Raw genomic sequence first — 21912 nt, 5'->3', positions numbered from 1 at the left:
TTACGTTAGAATCTGCTGAAATAGTGGCCCAGAACTACCCAGATTACAACTTGGCAAAGTTGTGGACATTTGATGCTTTCTAAAATCTTTCAAAACATCCTCTCTTTCTTTTAAATTTGTGGGGTCTCTGGAAAGAATACTGTTGAGCCATGAATGCATACAAGTGAAGGTGAGAAGAGATGCCCAACAAAATGGAGTAGATGCTTTTTTGTTCTGAATAAAATTATTTCTTTCTAGATAGTGTTATACATTTAGGCTTGGAAATCCTTAATTTGATTTTTCCCTCTTTAGTCTACGGATATAAAAATAGTTTAATACACTGTTCCTATCACATAATGCTGAATTATTGAATAGCAGCAGTAGGAATGAAGTATTTGGATAAAGGATCAACCTTGATGTTACTTCTCAATATTGACTACCCCTACTTATTTTTTTTTTATTATTAATAGAAGATCAAGTAAATTAAGCAGACTGTAATGAAAAAAATGCTAGTACTGTTCTGCCATCAATTTTGCAAATTCTACCTCTGTATTGATGCTAGGTATCACATGGAGAGGCTTTCTTTTTGGTTGAGTATGCACCAAAGAACACTGACCAAGCAGATGTCTGAATCACCAGCCTGTGCTTCATAAGATCTTTGGTAGAGTGTGCCATTTTGTTTTTCATGTTGGTGCATAAGTATGTTGAACCATGATTATTGGCACTGCTGAAAAATAACACTTTAGGCCTTCAGATAACCGGCATGTTCTTGTGTCATGAAGAACGAAAGCTATCAGCACTGTAGGGCATCAGCTATGTTCTCTCTTCATCTCTCTCAGTATCTGGAAGCTTAAAATTGTGAAGAGACAGAGGAGGAAAACAAAAACCCTATAGTTTGGAGGATCAACTGATTATTTCCAAAAAGGTGTTGGCATTCTACTCTTTAACACAGATCTTAAAGCGATATAATGAACCGAAGATTCACGGAATCAAGATTAAGATTTTCAAAGGAGCCAAAATTTGTTAACGCGTGTTTCTTTGGGGCTCTTTGGAGAATTCCTGCTCAAGAAAAGGTACAAATTCCATTTCATGGTATTTCTGGTAAGACCACATGCAAGGTTACTTGCTTGATCAAATGATTAAAATGTGGGCGTGCCCACAGTCCAGCACACTAGAACATTGATCAACACAATAAGTAAGCACTATTCTGTTTAAGTTTTAAGCAGATGTATCAGAAGGCTCTCAGGGATATTGCAGTCCACTGAACTAACCACTTTCTAATTAAGTTTTCCATAACCTGGCTATAGAAAACTATCAACAAGCACCCTGTTGCATTCACTAGAGGCAATTTTCATTATTTTTTTTTTTTTAATTGAGTGTGATAAAGGGATTAAGTGACATTGGCATAAATTACTTTAGCAAGTGGAGATGACTAATAGTAGAAATTGCGAAGCAGTTTTCTTGTGTTACTCAACACTACTGTTACAGAATTGCTCTCACAATACATTAACTTGAATTTTTCTGTACATTGACAATTAATGACAATATATTGCCCAACTTCACCTTTGTAGCTAATCCAAATCCTGTGACATTTTTGCTGTATTAAACAGGAATAATATTATGTTAAGGAGAGTCCACCACCTGTGGATTCACTGTTGACCACTGTCCACACAAACTTAGAGGACAGTGAGCCACAATTCTAGTAATAATTAGGACTCCTAGCCGAGGTGAAAAGCTATTGCCTCATGGAACTATTTTCCAATCATCCTCTTTCCAGCTGAGCTGGACTAGTGACACTATAAACTGGCAATTAAAAGACTCAAGTTTAAAAATACGTTCAGCTTCCCAGGTTCCACAATGGCAAAGGTTAAGTGGATTATGTGGAGATAATTCACTCAGCTCCAGGGGGAGGGTGCTGATTGCCATGGCTGTTGGTTACCTCCCTCCTCACAGGCTGAAGCAATGATTGTAATGGTGGTGTAAACTTTGCCAAGGTAAAAGAAAGGGGAGAGGAAAGGCCTAGAAAACTTTCCCAAGGGATGGAGCAATTACTAACAGCCACCAAATGATACTTGTAAATTTTACTTTGATACGGCCTTGAAAACTGAGCCAGGTAGTGGTCACCACTTCTTGGCTAACGTCTTAATGTTGCTAAATGTTGTGCGCTCACATTGATCTTCCAGTAGATGCTCTATTCAAGGGAAAAAGAAATATGAATAAGATTACTGGCCTTAACATGAACAGCTACTATCCCCTGTGCTCCTGCTGAATTAAAACCACCAGTTACACCTCTAGTTGTGTGGCAACACCTATGCTGTGTTTCCAATTAACTTTGTAAGTTTTTAATCAGTGACAAATGCATTTTTGTAAATTCAATTTGCCTTTTATTGCAGCACCTATAAAATGTCTTGCAGCATTCCGGAACTTTGTGAAGGTTTTACTTGCTACTGACATAACACAGCTGTCGGACCTACAACAAAGGCTAAGGTTTATGAGCAACTTGAATTAGGATGTAGGTTAAGCAATTAAAGTTCAAGGAGGGGGAGGGGGAGATAACTGTCCAAAATTTGCACTTGCCAATGTGAAAAGGAACACCAAAAACACTTTGCATGCCAAGACAGGCAAAGCTAAAGCAGCCAAGGAAGCTATATTCTGCTTTAAACCTGCTATTTTGAGAGAGTTCCTTATGAGAAAAGGTCATGAAGATTTCATTAATACATCTGCCCTGCTATTTGTTTCTTTTTTAATCAAACTCAAATGCATTCCGTTAAAGGACAGAGTGATTAGGTTGTAAATCTGGATGTCCTTGAAGATGATGAAGAAACAACTTATCTGTAAAGCAATCATCATACTGCCAGTTCTGTCATTTGCACATTTTTACAGGTGCTGGGAAAAAGGTTTAATTTCATATCATTTGAATTGCTAGGTAAGAAAAGAGTATTCATGGCATTTACAGTTAAAAGAGCAACTGGGCTACTTGTGACATGTGGAAACAGCCCATTAGACCCAATTTTCTGTTGCTAAATTCAGAGTATTAAAACGGTCAACGTACATGAATTAATAAATAGTATAAACATGAATTCATATTTAGTATAACAACACTCAGTACATTAACTTCTGCTTCCAGTTATATAATGCAATACTCCTAAATTCAACGACTCTGTAATTAGTGGGTTTTAATGGGGCCAGAGCATTAATTTGCCTCATGAGTTTTTAAAAATAGAGCCAGTAAGATTTCTAGTTCTAATATACAGAAATCCTAGTTCTGTGGGATCTAAACCCATACATACTGTGCTAGTTTTCTTCTTTTCTTTTTTTTCTTTACTGTTTTATTTATTTCTTGATATTTTTTTTCCCCTTAATTTTTCAAGTGTTTATTCACTATTTTTGGCGATATGTTTCTCTGATGTAAGCAAGCTTAGGATACTGCTGCAACTTCCTTGCTCTGTGAATTGTTCAGTTTGTTTGTCATTTTGTCTGAGACCAGACTGTGGGCATGACTGTGGCTAAGAGCAGCAGTTTGCTTTGCTGTTGCAGTGCTAGAAGGAGATTGGGAAATTAATGTGTCTTTGAAACTTTCTTAGAACAGTGGATGTGGAGAATAAGTTTTGGAGTTTATTTACATTCTTACGAAAGAAATGAGATATGGGGCAATGTTTTGAGGTGGGTATTGCAGTTTCCTAGCTGACCACATGACCTTTTTTCATTGTAACCCAAATTCTAACCAGTTTGATCAAATGAAGAAGTTTTGATTTCCAGAGACGCTTGACCCATTCAAGCTAAGAGCTAGAAGATACACTTACATGGCACCAAAGCTTGTGCCAAAATCTGGCTCAGTGGAAATTATTTCACTGACTTAGCTCAGTGCACATTATCTGATGACAGTGGAAGTGTTGCGTTATTTACTGCATAGAATGTCCACCCTTCAAAGATTTATGTGTTTGTTTAACTTTGTTCTCTCCGGTTAATTGATTGAATTTGCTTTGATACTCATATGCGTGGATTGAAACATCAGTCTATTTTGTTTTCAACATGCATTTATTATTACTTGCTGGATGGTTCACTAGTTGAAAAGGCATTATGATGAACATTTATTGTACTTTACAAAGGTGTAAAGTTTCTGAATTACATTTTCCCAAAGATTCTAGTGAACAAAAGGCCTTCCCAAAGATTCTAGTGAACAAAAGGCCTTCCCAAAGATTCTAGTGAACAAAAGGCCTAAAAGCATCATTAAATCAGATGCCTGAGGTTTTTTGCCTGTTGCATGATGTTATGATATGAAATACTGGTAAAACCAGGTCACTTCACTTCATGTGATTAACTGACATTTATAAACATTATTCTTATTTATTCTGTTGTAGATCCTGCAGTCTGTTGCTCATAAACACAAACGGGCTTAAAATCGAGTTCAGTGAGTCAGTTTTGAGCTGCGTGCAGAGATTAAAAGAAATAGTACCAAATCCTCCCCTGGGAAAGATCAAATGGTTATTAAAATGAAAGCTTCCTAAAACTGAAGGGTTTGGCCCAGAGGGCAGAAGGGGAATTGGACATTTAGCTATAATTAACACCTTCCACTTAGAATCTCCAGTGTTCCAAACAGATCATTTCCCATCATGTGTAATTTTTCAGAAATCTGAAATCACTTTGTTTTTAAAATAAAGGAAGGAAAATTAATATTCCTCTAATATCGCTATATTCAAGAGTTGTACAATCTTCATAAATCTATAGACAAGACATAAATCCTCCAAGCAATAATATATAAACAAATAAATTATTTCTGTATGCTTATGTGATTGCAAAGAAAACCAGTTTCTGCCCTGCTTCCCAAGGAACATGTACTCAAGTCTTGACTGGGACAGGACAATATCAGTTTATCTGAAATAGAGATTAGCAGCTTTATTCAGGTCTGTAAGATTCTTGATGCTGTTTCTTCTCTGTTATTTCAGCCAATGCTTCTTAAAAAAGAATATCTCCAAACAGATATCTGGAAAGTTTGAAAGAAAATTTGGTAGCTCTTCATTTTTAATCTAATTGATAAAGCACAAAAATAAGGGAAAAAGGAAAAAAAATGCTATAAAGCTTTTCTTACTTGGCTTTCAGGCACCACTCTGTGTTTATGGTGTATCACATGCTCGAATTTAATACACGGTTTCTTTCCTCTCCTTCTCTCCCATCATTAATGTATCCTTACCTTAAGGGTGACCACAGACCATTCAACCCCTCAGTCCATTCCCACAAAATTCTTGCTGTTTCCCCAGGCAGTGAATACATTGCTGTTCTCTGTCAGCTGTTCCAAAAAATAATATTTCCTGGCTTTGTGAACTTGGACTCGTATGTTGCTGCTACTATGCTCCTTTGGCATCTATGTATTCGCATCCTGTGTTGGTTCATATACACAGCCTTCTAATGCATTGCAGGTTGCTAACATACTTCTTAAACTTGTAGAGATAAACACAGGTGGAACATCAATAAAAATAAATTCTTACTATATTAAAAAAAAAGTGATCTGCATATTCCAAGATAATGAGCCCATGCTCATAGCTTTGAAATCCTCCCCTAGCTACAGAAGTGCCTCAAGATCACCATGTTCTGTTTTGCTTTCTCACCAAGTTGTGTACAAGGAACCTTAAAACAGAAAATGGAGAGCAAATGTTGCCTTCTGAGTTCCCTGCCCACCACTGATCTATGCCTGCATATTCTGGTTCTATTTTATGCATACATTTATGCACATAGCCACAAAATTCTGAATGTTTTCTCTGTGTTAGGCTAAGAAGATCCAGAATGCCTGGAGTTCTGGGGGAATGTGTTGGGTATTATATAATCATAGAATGGTTTGGGTTAGGAGGGACACTTAAGATCATTTAGTTCCCACCCTCTGCTATAGATAGGGACACTTCCCTCTAGACCAGGTTGCGCAAAGCCCGTCCAGCCTGGCCCTTCAGGGAGGGGCCATTCACAACCTCACTGGGCAACTAGTTCCAGTGTCTCACCACCCTCACAGTAAGGAACTGCTTCCTAATGTCCAGTCTTGATGTGGAGGATTAGCAAATAGTACTTCTTTATTTCAAAGGTCTTCAATAGTGCATTGTCACAGATTTCAGCGTGTAAGAGGAAACGTGGAGTTCAAGAAAGAAAATTTTAAATCTGAGATTGTCAGATTGGCTCCTTCTCTGAGATCTTGAGATAATTGTTTCCAGGTGTTGATTTGTTTTGTTTTGTTTCTAAAGGCTGTTTTGACTATAAACTCATTTGAAACAATTCCTTCTTCTGTTGATAAGGTGAATGCTTTCTGTCTAACTTGTTCTTTCATGCCTAAGAGGTGTAACACATATGGTAAGTAACAATAAAATACTGATCTGACTGTACAACTTTATGTAGGGCATGTGTGACTAAAACCTGAGCAATAAAATTTCCTTTCCTGCTCAGACAGAATCGTATATGCCTGTCATATTTTATTGGTTGTTAAATGGCACGTACACTTATGGATCATGACAAAAAGAAAGCCTATAGTATCGTTCTCTATTTGTTATTTTCAGTGAAAACATAATAGATTTCTCTATATTTGGGCGAATTATGCTATGAGGAAGTAAACAATCATGATGCTCATGCATATGCATGTATGTAAACCACAGGTAAGCCAGGTTAACTATTCTGAATTAGAGGCAAAACAGTGTTTCTGATTTAGCTAAGGAGAGGGACACATCCAGTGATCAGAAAGCAACATTGTAGAGCAGCAAATTTTAAGGAAAAATAATTACTGTATTTTTTTTGGAACACAGAGAAAAGTAGCTTACAGATCCAACCATACAAACTGCTGAAAAGAGAATCCCACTTCAGTTACATTAGTACATAATGTGTAATTAACATCTAGTGACAGGAGCTATCTGAAAGACGAATGCTGATTAAGTTACTGTGTTACAAAACTGAGCCACTCATTTGGTTAGCAGGGTAAATTCTGAAAGCATCGTTTCTTTCCCTGGGTAGAAAAGAGTTTTTGTAAATAATAAGAATTGTAAGAAATTTCTAACAGGAATCAAATATAGCAAAATGGAAAATATATGTGTCAAATACACAATGAAAGTATGCTCAAAATTCCCTTTCAAACAGCCCAGTGACCGAATACTCTTGTGAGGGTGAGTGGATGTGAGTTAATGATACTGCAAACCAAACTGCCCTGGTATTTTCAGGAATATCTTTTTGGGGAAGTGTGCACATTTTATTGATTAGGCTAGGAATGGGGAGGTGCAATAAGAGTGATAAACAGAAAGCATGCTCCAGTCACATTGGCAATCCATCCTCTGCCCTTTCCTCAGAGCTGGCTAAGATGGTATTTGTCTAACAGAATAAAGCGCTATGCTTTTTGCTTAGTCCAAGTGGCAGCACTGCATGCTGAATAAGCTCTTTGGATGTAGTACTGTTGACCTTTCTCAGAGAAAATCTAGTGGTGAAAGGTATGAACATTTGAGTTATTTCTTTGCAGGTACTGGAAAAGTTTGATCCCTCAACCACAGGAGTCACTTGGAAAAACATGCTCTCTGGCTAGCGAAGAGTGCTTTGTCATTCTGAAGTCACCTGAAGGAAGAAGATTTGATTTTGTCATATTCTCAAGAACAATCAGTAAGTAAAGACTACAGTAGTGACTACGGCACATAAGCAAGTGGAGAGTGGATCCTTAGCAAGCTGTCTAGGTTGGCTGAGAGTAGCTGTCAGTAATGTTTCTTGGGGCACTTCCTCAAAAAGCTAGATGTGTGATACTGCAGCATGGGAGAACTCAGACTCTGGGATCCCTCACTTCTTTTCAAGCAAGACCACCAGCAAAACTCTGGATCTTGTTTCTGCCTGTAATATGAATTCCCCATAAATGCCATTTTCCCTGTTTTGCTGCTTTGCATTCAGCAGAAATCACAATTGGGTTTCCACTTTTAGACATCTGAACTGGAGTTTTAGACCTAGAACTGAAGTGCTAGGTTTGTTTTAGCTGGAATTATAAGCAGGTAAGGTTTGTAATGAGAGAGGGGATCTTCCATAAGGCAGGCAGGGCTGAAGGAAAAAGGTTTCACATGCAGAGCCTCGACAAGTCTGGAATGTCTTTGCTAGGGCGGATATGTTGGCTGAGCATATACATTGGCTTAGCCCTGAGATTCTTTGCTGTTATGTACTTCTGCTATTGGGTGGGGGGGGGGAAAGGGGGGGCATGTCAGGAAACAACCATGGGAGAACAGGCTAAAATCCAAGACAGTGTAAGGACTTTTGTGCATGTAGCTGCATATTGCTCTCTATGAAGTGGCAACAACATAGGTGTAAAGTAGTAAAGACGATTGTTGAAATGGGTAAAACCTTATGCAGTCACCTAAGGAGTTCTCTGGCATATTGAGACTCAGAGATTCTCTGTGCTCCTTTCCTCTAGTGAAAAGGAAGGGAAAGGGAAAACTGTTAGGAGCTGAGCTAGGCTGCTTTGTATCTTCTTTTCTACATTTTTTCCAACAGCTGTGAAGTTTTTTTTTTTTAATTTTTTTTTTTTGGTAGATATGACTGAATGAAAATTCTAAAACATCTGTTGAGGTCTGATTCTAAGACTTTTTAGTACTGGTTGAAAGTCAGTATGGAATACTAGACATGTACCATGAATGGTAAGTTAGAAGTGCATTCCAATATCTTTCAAAATCTTAGCTTGAGTAACTTGAGTTTTCACATTTGAAGCGTGTTTTCCCACAGAACTGTGGTTTAAGTTGCAAAATAAGAAATAAAGTTGGCTAAAAGTCTTTGGAGCGTGCCCTCAGCCTCCAAAATGTGCTGGCCATGCTTCGTGTAGACAGGTCTCACCCCTTACTGCTGCGTGGCATGTATTTTTCGGGTGGGCAAGAGTTTAGTTTGAAGGTCGCATGGATAGCTGGTGGCACTCGAGGCCCTCCTGCGCTGAGCTGAGCCTCGGGGCTGTCGCGGCTTTGTCACCGCTGCTCCCTCTGCTGGTCGTCACCGAGAAAAAGTCAAATGGCAATCCTACGCCTCGGGCTTGTGACTTTCATCGGACAAAGGAACATATTTCAAGTTCATACATGTTAGGTGCTTAACACCCTAAGAGTTTTGCGTCAAAATGAGATGTATTTCATCCAACTTGTGCACTGTGGCTACTGCCACACCATCTGTTTTCAAAAGCAATTCTTTCTGCGCAGTACCACACTGCTTCATGTAAAAAATAAAAATAATCTTTACACTGAAGCAACCACTAGACTGCATTTGAGGAAGGATTCTTCCCCAAGCTTTCTGAAGGAATGACCCATATACTTTTCCCAGCAGAATTTACTCAGGGTGCTATATGTGAAACTAACTGCTTACTCAAGCGATACACATGCTGCATTATATTCATATGTTTTTTCATCCGAGGCTGTTCCATGCCTCCTGTTAAATCTGCCTTTACACTGTAGGCCTTATCTTCTGTACAAGATGAAGGGGTAAAGAGCTAAAGCACTGCACTGAAGTTCAGAGGAGTCTGATTCTTTGGTGTTTAGCACACTGCTTGTAGCTGTACCCAAGCATGACTTAATCCATGTTTGGTCAAACGTATGGTAATAGGAGCATAGACCTCATAGCTGCATTTAGGTACCCAAGGAGCTCTAGATCAGTGATCAGAGCTACTAACAATAAAATCCAGTTTTCTGACAGATACAAAAGGACTTTGCAATGACTTGGACTTCTTAGAGTAGTATTCCAGCACAAAACACCACCAGCAGCAGTGACAGCATTTTTTAAAAGAAATGCAGTGAAAGTGATGATAGCATAATTCCAGTTTCTCAGCTTTTTCTCTAATGAGAAAGAACAATATGAACCTAATTCCAACACAATTTCCACATCAGCAATGATCCTCCACGGGAATGTTTTCGCAATCATGGAAGAATGGCAGGCACTTAAAACACAAAACAAACTGTAACAATGACAACAAAAGTTTAATTGAGTTTAAACATTTAGCATAATAAAAGATAATTCATATTGTTTGAGGGTTTTTTTTTTTAGACAAAATATCTGCCAACAAAAATTCAGGACTATTCAGTTCCACAGCAGAATCAAATTAAAGTAATAAGAGCTTGGAAACAATCAGTTTTTCTATGCATTATTTCTAAGTGAAATTTAGAGGAATCATGCTCAATCTGGTCATTCCTGTGTAATAAAAAGGAAAAAGAGACATGATAGTATGAAAGCTGTCTCTCCTCTGCTGCACTCTGGAGTAAGACACCGCTTCACTGCAATTCCTTTTAAGTAGTTTGTATTTTTGTCAATCCTTTGATTTATCTCACTGAGGGCAAAAAACCTCCTTCCCCATAAATCTTTGTGTTGTGGAGCTTTGCACACCTAAACTCTAATTAGATGTCAATCTTCTGTGTACTTTTGTAAATGGAGAAATAAAACAAAAATAGAACAAATTCCTTTTCCTTACCAGAATGAGCAGTCCACCGCATAGTAGGAGACCACTTTATCTCTTAATTCTGATGATATCTCACAGAGGGAAGGCCATGAGAAACTGGAAGACAAAAAAAGTTAAGTGTTTTAATATTCAAGACAGGATTTTCAAGGGAATGTAGGGAAATCCCATATATCGATGAAAGCTGAATTCCTTGGATTATTAACCCTTACTGATGTAAAAATAAACGTTTAATACAGCTCATGAGAAGCAAAATGACTCATGAGCAGATTGATATTGCATTGCACAGAAACGTGAACTGCAATCAGAACCTCACGCTAGGAATGGGAGGGACAGGATATTTTACACTCCAGGAATGATGCTTCTGAAGATGACTCTTTGGGTTACAGTTCCAGCTGTAATTCCACTGAGTAATATTTCCTGAGTGAAGTCATGGTATTACCTCAGGGACAATTTCAGCCCTGGAATCTGGTCATTTTTACTGTTTTAAATTAGGTGAACCTATTTCTTTTACACACTTTTACTATGACTGCTGTTTACTTGCTTCCAAAATGTGACTGGTTAGTTATTTTTGGCATTTACTGAATGCCTGTTTGTAGTTATACAAAATTTTGTTTCTTCTGTGTCACGTTATCATGGAAACATATAGGGAAAATGGCAGAAAATGTCAGAGAGATGGACTTCTCTGTAAAGAAGCAGCTAGTGGGAGAGGGAATACTGGCTCTGTTCTGATTCCAGCAGAACAGCAGACCTCTTGTTCTTGTACCCACTTGGTCATAACCAGTTTTCCTATGTGCCCAGTGCCTCCCTGTGCTCAGCCACCCGCGCAGCATCCTGCGTGTGCCAGGCAGTGTTCCTACTGCACGCTCCTTATCCACAGAGAAGCAAGAGGAACTAATTTCTCAAAATGGAAGAAAAACTTGGCTTCCCTCTAGGCAGGCACCTGGGCCAAATTTAGTAATTGTGTTTGCAATTTAGTAATTAAATGCAAGATGATTCTGTCATATGACATGCAGTTTATTGACTTCAGCTTTTTTTTCCATGCTATGTGGATATGTTTGGTAAAGATTTTTAAGCACCAACAGCTTCTGCTAAACATTAAAAATGCAAAGTGTGATACAAGAATAACAGGTGCAAAAGCAGTTCTTTACTGTTCTCCATGAACAAGGTGTGTGCAGTGTGATCAGTGCCTGTGAGCTCCCGGTGTAAAAGGACAGTGTGACTTTCCCTCGTGGTCTTTGGCAGAAGCACTGGTACTTTACACTGCTGCTCATTTTTCTCCTGCATTTCTCCCTCTGAAAAATTTGGTTTGCTATGTTCCTTTTGGCTGGTGTGAAGCTTAGGTACCTGCTTCTCAGAAAAGCCTTCTGTTTGAAAACCAAATGCAAATGGCATTGTGATTAAAATGATTTCTTACTTCTACCACTAAATAGAAGCATACCTTTTGCATGGAAACTTTTTCTATATTGGACCTCTTAGTCTACTACTAGTAGTTAATGTATGAATTAATACTAGCTTTTGGTTTGCTTTGCTTTCAACTCTACCAGTGTTCTTTTTTATTGTATGCTCCAAAAAAAATAATGTTTCACTGATACACAGAGAAACAAATTGTGCAAAGACTTTAGGTAGTTATGGACAGTTAGAAGAAGTCCTTCTTATAATCAGGATAGCAGCTATATTCACTGTCCTGTAACAGAAATAGTGCATTCAACTTTACTTAGATGTGTCCTCCCAGACAGATGTCAGCAGGAACACATATTGACAGCAGTTTGTCTCATCCTTGCAAGCGTGCAATAAAGTGCAGTGCACTGGCTGGTCTAGTTGCCAATGAACAAACTACATGGTTTTCTATGGTTTCCAATTTGTAGTAAAGTTCATTGCTTTGAATTTCCCTTCCCATTTCAAATAGCCATGGCACATCACTGAACACCCAGGAAAAGTATACAAATAGAGACATAAATACATCGTTATTTTTTTTCGTTTCAGTGTTCTTTAAATCTGCATGTTCTCTAAAAGTCTGATGTTTTTTCTAAACTTTCTGATTTCTCAGAAGCGTAATCAATGCTTCCCAGAATTACTGCCTTATCTTTAAAAAATTTCTGAAGTTTTTCCTATGTGGACGTTCCTTACAGATGCTTCTGAACTCAGACACCTCATACTTAACCATAAAGTGAATAGATTAAAAAATATATTTGAATGCTTATCAACAAATAATTGTCCCAGGTCCCTTGCCTAATCCAAAAGTGCATGTTGGTCTTAAATAATTTGTAACTGAAGTGAAAGCATAGAAAGGAAGATAGAATGTGGAAGGCAAGCAAAGTTGCTACTTTGTTTGTTAGTTAGTTAGTTAAATGAGATTGCCAAGTTAGTTAGTGTTTGATTTCCCAGTCTGGTTATCTTAAGCATAGATTATTTGTTTAAAAAGATTTCAGGGCTGTAAACTGAAATAGAAAGAAATTTACAGCTTCACAGAGTAGAAATTCAATGTTGTAGATGAGAAGGAGCTCACTAAAATAACAAAGCTAACATCCATTCCTCAGGAATAAAATTATAATGTCATGTAACCACTCATTACCTGTGAATACACTAGAAGCTGGCTAAAGAGAAACAGAAAAAAAAGTAGCCTACTGTTAAAACTGACAGAGAGTGCAGACTGATGGATAGTACTTATGGATGGCTATTATTGGCCTCAATTTTTTCCAATACTTTATAGAAATGTTTTTAAAAATAAATACTAATAAACACAATGGAGACATCAATGTACAATTCCTGAAGGACAAGTTCTAAAAACACAAACATGTAAACACATATATGGCTTTCCATTCACCTTACAGCACACATAAAAATCACTTTCTAAATTAAAATCAAAACCTCACTTAGGAATTTCACTTTCTATGAAAACTATTAAGAATACTCATGAGCTACATCCATAGCTTTCTTCCAGCACAGAGCTATAATGTAAAAAAAAAGTTTCCTCCCCTCTTCAGGGACTGGTTGTCTCCTGAAGCCTGGAGAAAATCACTCTGATAGCACCTGAAGGATCAGTAGAGGATAGAGCTTCAATTACAGACAGGAAGCCGGGCCAAGAAGGAGCTCTCATAATGCTCACGGTGCTCATTATCTTTGGCTTTCTGCCTTAACAACTGGTGTATGCTATATCAGGTGTATAAATGTTCTATGTGGTTGCTACATATTCTCCATGCTCCAACTTGGCAATCAGTCCTCTACTCCCTCCTATGCTTTCCTTTCCTTTAACCTTCTGAAATCATTACGGCATTTGCATTTATGTAAAGCAGATCCACAGTGCTTCTGAGTTACAATTCCTGTGTGTGGCACTCTCTTTGCAAAGATGTCAGTGGCCACATCTGGGGCAAAGACACAGAATGAGGATTTCTGAGCTGTATTTATCTTGGTTTTTGTAGGTCGATGTTTTAACAAAAGTTGTGCTGCTAAAGCAAATGCTGTTGAGAGCTTTCCACTGCACTCTTAGCACGAGCTCATAGAAATTACCTGTGTGTCAGTTCATCACTGGAAAACATTTCTGTCCATCTCTGAACAATACAAATCTGGAGAAATCCAAAGGATAAATTCAAACAACATTGTGCTTTTGCATCTGGCTTGTGCTAGTCAATAGTACATAATGTGATTGTATAATAGAAGAGCGTATGGAGGGATTCTAACACTCAGTTACCACATCTGTCTCTCTACATTATCATCATTAGAGTGTTTAGATGCAATTTATCTCCCTTTCCATGTGAAAGACTCGTGTTCCCTCCTATGAGTTGGGCACCAGCCCAACCATGATGGGTTGTGTCCACGGGGGAACACCTTCACTTTGACACCTGCTATTAGCCATCATCAGCCCAGCAAGCTCTATTTTGATCACTTATGTGTTTGCAGTCCTCAGCCAAGCAGGGAAGGAAACAATGAATGTTTTTCTGATGTGGAAATATGCAAAGGAACCAAGGGAGAAAAAAATAAAGGTATGTCCATTTTTCCCCAGCTAACAGATTTTACAGCTCACACACATGGAAATTCAGCTAAGCTGGACTCTGCTGCCATTTTAATTAAATATTAATAGAGAAGAAGGATGCTGCTGGAGTTAAGGCCATTGACTAAGGCACAGGAGATCAGGAGTGAGTCACTAGCAACTGCTACAGTCTAACACTGGGCAAATCAACCTCTTGTGTCCCAGATTTACAAAATAGCTTGAGTATTTAGACTTCACGTTCCTCTGCACAGGGACTGGCTTTTATGACACTTTTTTTCCAGCATCTGGTACCTCGAGGCACTGATCTCAGTGAGATAATGGTTATTATCATGACACAGCACCATCTACTCCTCAACTCTCTGGCTTAGATCTTTCCTGAAGAAGCTGCATGTAAAAAGGAATCAAGGAAAAACATTTATCTACAGCACCGAAATTTATCCTTTTGGGTCAATTTTTAAAGTAAAACGTCATAGCTATTTCTACTATGTTAGAACTACATTACTCACTGCTAATTAAGATGTAACTGGACTTCAGTTCAGGAAGAACTGAAGCCAAAGCAACTCCCTTTGTTGTCCAGCTTCCAAGCAATTGGCACTAAGGTGATCAGAAAGTTCTTACTATTGAATTCCCTCACTCTCATTTAAAACACTATTTGCCCTATACTTTGTCATATCTGGTGCCTTATTTTGGAGGTGGCTGTTCATATACTCTTTGGCAGAAGATGCAAGGGCCCCAGTTTGCTCTGTTGTCCACTGGGAAGGAAACTGCAAGATGCTCTTCACTTTCTCTGGACTCATGTTCCTGAGGTGCATCAGCAGCATGAAGCCTGAAGCTTGCATGTGTCCTCACAAGAGCCCTAATCCAGGATGTCCCCTGTGCTGGCCACAATGACACCCAGTTGCAGTATACACAGATGCTGGATAGAAAAGAAGCCTAATTTGAATCAGGAGATCTGGGTTCTGTTAGTGGCTCTGCTACATATTTCCTGTATCGCTTTAGGCAAGACACTCGGGAGCTGATCCAGCCCCCACTTAATTCAACAGCAATCCTTCCATGGGCAGCACTGTGAGCTGGATTCAGCTTTTAGCCCATCACTTTTCCAGGCTCTCTACATTCCTCAGTGGTGCAGTACTACCTGTGCACTCTATAGGTATCTGATACGACTACTTAGACCATTTTCTTGTAAAGCAATTTGCTACTTAGACAGAGCATGAATGTGTAATTGAATTAAATTCTTGATTCAGCAAAATGCCCAAACCTCTAATGGGCTTAAGTCAAGTAAATATATACTGGTGAATTTCAGGCTGTGTGTCAACAAGCGTTGACATGTACTCTGAAACACAGAGGAGGTAAATAACTTCATGGGAAATCCTTGGGGACCTAATGAGAAGTACATGCCAAGCACCTTGTTGGAGACATTTAGTCATACCCATCCACTCCAAGATGTGTACGTGCCTAAATGCATTGCTCAAGCAATCCCTAAAAACACAACCCCCATGCTATTTAGCACAGCACATACAAACAAAACAGCCTAGAAAACACCAAAGGTGATTTGCATTTGTTTATACAAAATGTCACAAATCAGTACTTCTTTTTTTTTTTTTTTTTTTTTTTTAAATACATCTAAAGAAACATGGAAAAAAACAGAGCTATGTAGCCCATGCTGATTTCAAGAAACCTCACCTATTCTGTAACTCTTTACTTTTGCATAACGCTGAAATCACAGCAAGGATGTATATTTTGAAGTAATTGTGTTGGTGGTCCCTTCGTGCTTTCTGAACATCTAACAGTTAGCTAAGCAAACACACGTGACTGATTAAAAGAAGAAAGGGAACTATTTTTACAGGGACCATTAAACTTTAACTACCATCTGGCAGGGAATGATTAGAGAAGATCAAAATTAAGGCAGTCAACACAAATACTGTGTGGATACCTCAGGGAATTAATGTGGATGGAAGACGGTGAACTTGTGGCTATGTTAAGAGACAGGCAGAGAAGGAAGTGGTGAACACATCCTTTATGACTGCTGCTTTAATGGCCACATTCACAGCAACAGAAGCAGAGAAAGAAGAAATCAGGAGCACCTGGGAATAATCAGCCGCTTGCTGTCATAAAAAGAGAAAGTTAAAGCATTATACAAGAGCCACACCATTTTTGTTCCCCAACAAGCCAGGAAGGAAACTTTTATTGTGGAGGTGTGTTGAAGTTGGCAGGTAGTTAATATTCAGATTAGCCTGGTATCTTTACACAGGCATTTTAAATAGGGTATGTAATAAATCTTTTAATTGAATGACCTTACAGAGTACAGACCTGTGGTTGATCTGACTGAACACTGGATGTCACTATATATACACACTATTAGTCATTTTAGAGGCATTAAAAGCACCATCCAGACATGAACCTATGCATGCCCGCCATGTCTTTTTCAAATTAGCAAGCATATGCATCTCTAATTATTGGTGTTCCTGAGATAGCAGTTTCAACGAGGTGAAGCTTGTGAGCTGTAGGAACACAGGTCGCTTCTCCAGGCAGCTCCCCTTCTACCCTGAGTTGTGCTGCTCTTTGGTGCACTCTGGCTGAGCACCACAGACCACCTCGGTTCTAGTGAAGAAGATGAGGTTTGGATGGAGGGATAACGAGCTAGTTGCTCACTGCAGCCCTCACAGCTGACATTTTACCACGCAGCAATAACATTCGCCCTTGTGATTGGTATTTATCTATCAAATTACAGCTCTCCCCAAACTGCAAGAACCCCCAGGAGCCAGATCTCCCACATGGTGCAGGTGATCTTCGAGGAACACAGTAACCAAGATCCTGGATGGGGCACTGCTGGGAAGATCACTTTCTGGTTGTGATATCGGTATTGTCTCTCAAAAAGAACACAGATTTGACCGGTATGCGAGGCAATTGGAAATGCTAACAGCTGTGTGGAAGCCAGGCCATTAATAGAACTATGAGGGAATGCTTTTAGGAGCTAGGGGAAAGAAGAAAAAGAGGAGTGCCTCTGAGATCAAGTGGTATTGAAAACAAAACAGTACTCTGCTCTAGAATGCCAGCTAAAAACTGTTAAAACTAAGGCAAGAAGACAAGTGAGAGGGAGAGATGTTGGGAGCAAATGATACAGCAATGTGCTAATGTGCTCTGAAATGAGACTATTTTCATTTCTTGAGATCAGTATAGTATTTTGAAGATTGACTTTTCAGTATCATAGGAAATATATGTTAAGTATGCTTAAAAACCTATGAAATCTTATTAACTGTACCTGATTTCATAAACCTACATCAAAGAAAATAGGACCAGAAATATACCTGAAATGTACACTTAGTACAAGTATTTTATAAGTCTAGACCTTGATTCTTGATAGATTTTTAAAATTCTAGTGTCTTCTTGTTACTCCAACCCTTGAAAAGCATAAGACCTTCAAAAATTTAACTCTTCTACATTTTCTTAAATGCAGTTTTGTTTCAGGGAGACGTTAAATATAGGTTTAAAATAGCCTTAGGTTCTTTGATAGCATTAGGGGAGGTGGGCTTTTGGGTTTCATTGCCACAGATCCTGTCTAGACAGCAAAATGTTTAGAACTCAGTACTTAGAACTAAAGAAGTCTGCCTGTAGATTACCTGCACCAAATCTTTTTTTATTCTGGAAATTATTTTTTGAGAACTCTGGGCAAAATATTCTTAGCTATAAGGTTGCATCTTAAATTTGAGCACAGTGATCTGTGGAGGTGAAGCTTGGGAACGGATTTTGCACTTTCCTAAGGCATTTCTGGGTTCATAGAGTAATTCTGCAAACACAAGTAACCTGTTTTGGGGGGGGTGGAATGGAGTCAGGTGCAGCTATAATATACTACAACGGTGTCAATGTTATATTATTATAGTATTTATAGATCACACACAGACTCCTCATTATAATAAACAGTTTACTGAACAGCATTAATTTTGTCTTGTATGCATGCTGCTTTGGAATTGGGTGGGACTTAGATATGCCTTCTGCAAATTTGTCCAGAATCAGGAAAGTGCAAAAAGGCAATGCTCTGTCATCCTGACCTCAGGCACAAAGCAATTGAGAGCTGCTGGAAAGAGCAGTGCGGCTCTGCTAAGCTCCTGCAGTTTGCTGCCTCTGCCTTGCTGCCGAGTCCTGCTAAGATGGCTTGCAGTACATAGAGCTGATGGCTCTCTCCTGTTAACAAGGAGCAGAGCAGTCACTCTCCACATGAAGAATACCAAGCACCACACCAAACTGAAAGAGAAATACAGAAGGCATTTGTTGATTTATTTTTTTTTTTATTTATTTTTTTTTAATAATGCCTCCAAGCATCTAGAGATGTGATCCTATGTAATGAAGCATGTGGCCTTAAGCTGGAATTATTTACAAACAGCAGGATCTGCTGGCAAAAGAGATGGCTCTCACTGTGCTCTGAAAGCTGTCCCTCTAAAACCATGTTTGGTTAGCACCTCTGCCCTGCTGAAATTGGCATAGCTAATTCTGAGTGGGCACAGGGCCAGCACGGCAGATGGGGCTGAATGCAGGCATGCCAGGGACTGGCGTGTGCCTTGAGTCTAAGCACTTGGGACAGGATGCAGGCAGGGTGGGCTGTCTGAATTCCTGTGCTTTAGGTACAGGACATAACAATATATGATCTATTTTGTAGCTGTGAGCAAAATTAATTACAGCAATTTAAAAATAGCCCGCCTGAGCCATGCAAAGCACGGCAGTTGCCAGCTGAAGTGAACAACTATTTCCACAGGCTCAGACTGGCAGCAGCATGGCAGGGCCGGGCTCAGGCTCAGTGCCATCCAGCAGGCTTTCTGCTGGGCCATCTGAAGGAGGGCTTTGGGATGTTAGCGGATGTTCTGTCTTTATCACTTCTTTTTGGGCACTCATCCTAAAGCAGTCTGCGAGTGTGAGAGAATTGAGACTCGTCCTTGTGAGATATGTCATTCACAATTAAGCAGGTGAATCTTGCATACATTAATGGCTGTGATCCCATCTTCCCTCCCACAAGGGACTATAAACTGGATCTACACACTGCAGAGAGGGAGAAACAGCCCAGAGACACTTATTATATACATTATAAGTTACTCAAAAGCTGATTTAATCCCTAAATGGAAATTGGTAATGCTTATGTTTCTGAGAACTGGGCAGCTACATTATGTGTTTCTCTTTCTACCTTATCAACAATTAAAATACAGATCCCACAAACATATGCCCAGAGCCAAATGATTCTGAGAAACACCAAATAAAAAATCTCACAAACAGCTTAGATAGTATTGTTTAAAAACTATGAATCTGGTGTTGCCATACTCCCTGGTGAAACTTCCCTTTGCTTATGGTGTCTTCAACTTCAGCAGCTGGAAACTTTTGGACTCAGTGCTTCTACTACAGCTAAAATCTTGGCTACCTGTGCTGTTCTCTGGAACTGTGGTGTAATTTTGTTGCCAGCTTTGCATTCTAAACCATGTAATTAATGTTGCCAACTTACAGCTGAACTGTGTTTTCTGTTAGAAAAGATGTTCAGTGCATTGCTGGACTTATTCTAATATAATCTTAGTGACATGCCGTAAACTAGCAATGCATCTGTGTGTTCTATCCAATCACCATTTCAGTGACCATTTCAGGTATCTGCTGGGCTTTTTTTTGCAGCACAGCACAGAGGCAGACTGAACCAGCCATGGGAAACACATAAACCATCTGAGGAAAGCAATTGACTTATGGGAGTTCTTGTTCTAAGAGATACTTTAATTCTGCAGGTTTTAAATTCTCTTTGTACTTATTAAAAAAAAAAAAAAAGTGATTAAACATCAGTAGATTATTTTTGATGAAATGCAATAACAAAACAAATTCCAAAAAAATATTGGGTAGATGCCTAATAGCAATGTTTAAACACGTGAAAATGTGACCTGAAGGTGGCGACCATGACACATGTGGACTAATGGGTGGGAAACAAAGTAAAACTGTTTGTCAACCCGTTAAGAATTTTATAATGCAAATACAAATATGTAATCAGATTATGTTTATTATTTTAGAAAAATCATAATTTTTCTTGACATAGAAAACGAATTTTTGAGGTCATATGCCATGCTGGGCTTTATAAAATTGTGGCTGCATTACTGAATATTTTTACTGGCATAGAGCATACTGAAACCAACCAGCAGGACATGAATGCTGGACAACAGAGTTTTGTTATCGCTTTGTTATCCAGGGTGAAAGTGATTCTACACCTCTTTCTGGCTGCTCTGGAGCCTTGGTCTCACTTTCCAACTGAATCCAGTAGCTAGGATGAAGGTGAGAACACCTTCCTTTGCTCAGTTTCTGTTGTAGTATTTTTTTTTCCTGACAACTCTTTATTTAGATGTGTAATGGCTATTGTATATATACATATAATCATTCTGCAATTTAAAGCAGATCTTAGAAACCCAAAAATGGCATAGCTGGGATTATTGTGATTTTTTTATTCAAATTGTACTAGAGCTCTTAATAGGATTTGTATACATCCAGAGTCTTGCTAAGTACAGACATGGTGTGCTGTTTTGTTTTTTAGTTCATGCCATCAGTTTCTAGGACTCCAGTGTTAAAATAATGGATGAATAGTTGAGCAGAATGCTCTATAGCCTGAATTAGTTTTATGTTATTAATTGCCTTCAACTCTTCACTGAACAGAGCTGTTGAGACTAAAAGAAAATGAATCTAAGCAAAAAGCAGCTTGGGTAAGTACTCCGAGGCACAAAGATCACTCAGGAAGCAGATTCTCCCTTTTCTGTGTTAAAGAGAACTTTACTATGATGAGAAGAAAGAAAAAACCCAAAACTCTATTGTCTGCTTTCCTGTGAAACATTACTTCCAATCCAGCCAAGTCAGCAATTAAAACTTCCAGAACTGCTAATGGCAAGATTTGCCAACTAGTGATAATCAATAAAGCAAGCGGATCTGAACAGCATACTACCAAGAGAAATCTTACTTAAAGCAGAGCCTTATAATAATGGCTTAATTCCTTCTTTCTGGATCTAAGTCATTTTAAATATCCCGCAGCATATTAATTCTGCTCTATATAGCTTCCTCCCACAAGCTATCGCTCCAGTTATCCATTAATTGTGATTGGTAAGAGTCAACCACACATAGGAATGGGAATGGGAGAGGTGTGAGATAGTCTGTGCTGAAATGTGGGCCAGACAGTGACAAAACCTGACTTTGTGCATCAGTAGCAATCAATGCCCTGCATAAATACAGAAGCTCTGGACAGCTAACCTGGAGGCAGTAACACCATTTCTACATTTTCACACACATTAGGACTTTCTCAGGAGGCTTTTGATCCAATTTTACTCTTCGGTGTCCTACCAGCTGGTAAGGGCTATCAAAATACAGTGGTTTTCCAAACACATCTCTTCTTCAAAAGAGCTGGGTTATTTTTTTGTTTGTTTGTTTGTTTGTTTTTAAGACTAGTGTGAGTGTGTGACATGCTTGGAGGTACTAATCACCTGCTGGCAGATAAAAATTAACCTGAAGGAATAGGTTTTGATCTAAG

This window comes from Tympanuchus pallidicinctus, unplaced genomic scaffold (genome assembly GCF_026119805.1).
Source record: "Tympanuchus pallidicinctus isolate F22 unplaced genomic scaffold, pur_lepc_1.0 scaffold15, whole genome shotgun sequence".
Classification (NCBI taxonomy): domain Eukaryota; kingdom Metazoa; phylum Chordata; class Aves; order Galliformes; family Phasianidae; genus Tympanuchus; species Tympanuchus pallidicinctus.
The sequence above is the reverse complement of the archived record's forward strand: the minus strand, read 5'-3'. Positions refer to the sequence as shown.